Source organism: Myotis davidii, unplaced genomic scaffold, assembly GCF_000327345.1.
Source record: "Myotis davidii unplaced genomic scaffold, ASM32734v1 scaffold1238, whole genome shotgun sequence".
NCBI classification, from domain to species: domain Eukaryota; kingdom Metazoa; phylum Chordata; class Mammalia; order Chiroptera; family Vespertilionidae; genus Myotis; species Myotis davidii.
The window spans coordinates 31,965-34,601 of record NW_006289106.1 but is presented as its reverse complement, the minus strand read 5'-3'; the positions used below and the strand labels follow the sequence as shown (position 1 = coordinate 34,601).

At 51.8% G+C, this 2,637-nt stretch overlaps 1 long non-coding RNA gene across 1 annotated transcript; it reads left to right on the top strand.

Annotated features, from left to right (window-relative positions):
* Window positions 1-6: 6 nt before the first annotated feature.
* Window positions 7-1,966, top strand: LOC107182745. Its single transcript, XR_001513474.1, has 2 exons — window positions 7-430; window positions 1,552-1,966. It is a non-coding gene; the product is annotated as an uncharacterized LOC107182745 (long non-coding RNA).
* The last annotated feature ends 671 nt before the right edge of the window (window positions 1,967-2,637 follow it).

Below are 2,637 nucleotides of genomic sequence, written 5' to 3'. Positions count from 1 at the left end.
CCCTCCCCCCCTCGCCCTGTGACGATGAGATAGACTTGGGGAACCGAGGCCAGGTTCAATCCCAGGTCCCAGCGCCCAGCCCGATACCAGCCCGGGAGCGACCCAAACCGTGGCATCTCCGCCCAGACCGGCCAGACGCGTGGCCGCCTTACCCGCTCCCTCCTCCCAGCCCCTTAAAGGTCACCGAGGCCGTGGCTACCACGGCTATCTCAGCGCCTCGGGAGGCGCGGGCCGCCCTGGGAAAGGTCTCCTGCGGGCGGGGGACTTAATTGGATGTTTCCACGCGGGTGATAAGAAAGGTCAGCTCCCGCCCCTTCTTCACCGGGGCGAGCGGGCGCGGGTGGGGGGGAGCTCGGCCGCTTAGCAGAGCTCCGCACCGCCCTGGCGTCGGTGTCGGTTTTCCCCAGGAGAGAGAAGAAAAGACAGAATGGTGAGCCCTTTGGGTGCAACAACTCAACCATCACGTAAAAGTTCAAAATTAGCCTGGCTGGCATGGTTCAGTTCCCGGTTAGAGCACATGCCCGGTTGCGGGTTCGAATCCCAGTATGAGGCGTGCAGGAGGCTGATGGATGATTCTCGTCATCTGTCTCTCTCTTTCTCCCTCCCTCTTCCTTTCTGAAATAAAAAAAAATATTTAAAATAAATATCAAAATTAATGGGAAAAATAAATCCATGATGAACAAAATACAAAAACTTTAAATAAAAACTACTAGGATTAGGGTGAGATGAGTCATGCAAGTGCAGGGTCAGCTCATGTCTTACTTTAAAAATATATATTTTGATCATCTTTTTTGCATTAATCTTGATTTTTGAAAACAATAATTTGAGTTTTTGACACCCCATTAAATTTTGTGCCCTAGTCTTTTTTGAGATAAAAGGAGGAGGAAAAAGAAGGCAAAGGCTTAGAGCCCGAGGTCCCAATTCTAGTTCTGTTGTGGGACAAAAAGTGGGTTTTGTTTCCTAGTTCAACCAGTGTTACACTTCCTCCTTGCAAGGCGCAGGCTGTGAAGTGAAAGCAGATAAGTACTTGGAGTTCGCATTCTATCAGGGGAGACACAGTTATCAGTGAAACTAGTACATAAAGTTAGTTTATAAAGGCTGTAGGAGAAACAGCGGGTGTGCGGGAAGAGAGAGAGGATGCTGTAGCCTATGTCACCTGAGCAGGGTTGTTAGGCAGTTAGACAGGCTTGGGCAGAGCAAGGGTGATAGGCCAGGTACAGAGGGTCACCAGGGCTGAAAGCCTCAAGTGCCTAGCAACCAGCAAAACTGGGAAAACAAGGACCTCCCCACAGGATAACCTTTCCTCCCCTGGTATATCACACTTCATGCAGGTGTAGGCCCCCTGACCTTTCCTACTGCTCGTCTCGTGGTTTGGACCCTTCCCTGACCTTTCCTCCTCTGGCATGTTGCTAGTCATGAGGGTTAGATCCCCTGGGGGGCAGGGGGAGGGGATGAACAAGGGAGCTGGAAAATAGCCCTTAATCGTTAAGCCCCCAGGACAATGAGGTTGCCACTGGCATCAAATACATCTAGACCTTAGTTGTGTTTCAGCTCCAGGCCTAGAAAAGCAGCAAAACAAGACAAGCTACAAGCATGCCTTGGCTGACTCAGGACCCACAGCATGGACTGATGACCCCCTGCCCTGGGGCCAGCCAATGAGTAGAGACCAGGACCCTGAAAGTCCACGCCTGGAAAGCTGATGACTGTTCTATTGGGATCCTCCCCTGAGACCTCCAGATAAACACCCTCAAGACCCAGACGGGGGCAGTAGGCAACTCTCTATGGAGCACTCCTGTGTCTTCCCCCACCGCCTCCCCCCAGGCTCCTTTTCCTTTCCTCTCTCTCCTAAGCTCCAAGGGCCCTTTTGGCTTTGTAACTTGTTCCCTGAGCGCATGCAGCTCACTTCTTCGAGGCTCACTTGTTCAACATCTGTGACTTGCTAAATAAACTTTTCCTTGTATTTGAATCTTGGCTCTGAGTGCTTTCTTAGCCAGAACTCAAGTACTGAGGTTGCTTGAGCAAACATCTGGCTGAAGCAAAATGAGCCAAGAGGAAAGCCCCAGCAGGTGAGGTCAGAGAGGTAATGTAGCTAGATGAAACCCTCCCAATAGGCCTGCACAGGTGAGCAGAGGCTCAGAGGTTGAAAGCTGTGGCTCCCCAGAGTCTCAAAGCTGGAGGCACCAGAGCCCAGACAGCCTGTCTCATTTTCTGGGACTTTCCAAAGTGCTTTGCTGCCCCTGGTGTGCCCCTGGATGGAAGAGGAGAAGTGGCAACCCCAGTCTGCCTGGAAATGCCAGCTCAGCCTCAGACCACACAATTCCCCCCATACTAGTCTTCCAGGCGGGAGGTACCTGGGATCCATCCCAGTTGGCAAAGCAAGTTGTCCAGCCCCTGCAGTTGCTTCTGTGAGAGGAGTCGGCTCCTAGGGTCAACCAGGTGGGAGGGGGGACCTAGAAGCCCTGTTTCCACCTCTCACCAATTTTCCCATCTTCCTGAACTCTATGAACCCCAAGATGGGCACCACCCTGCCTGGAAATAATTTCTGCAGTCACAAATATCCTATATAATAAAAGCCCAATATGCTAAGTGTCTGACCCGTTCGACCGTTCCACCAGTCACTATGACATGCACTAACCA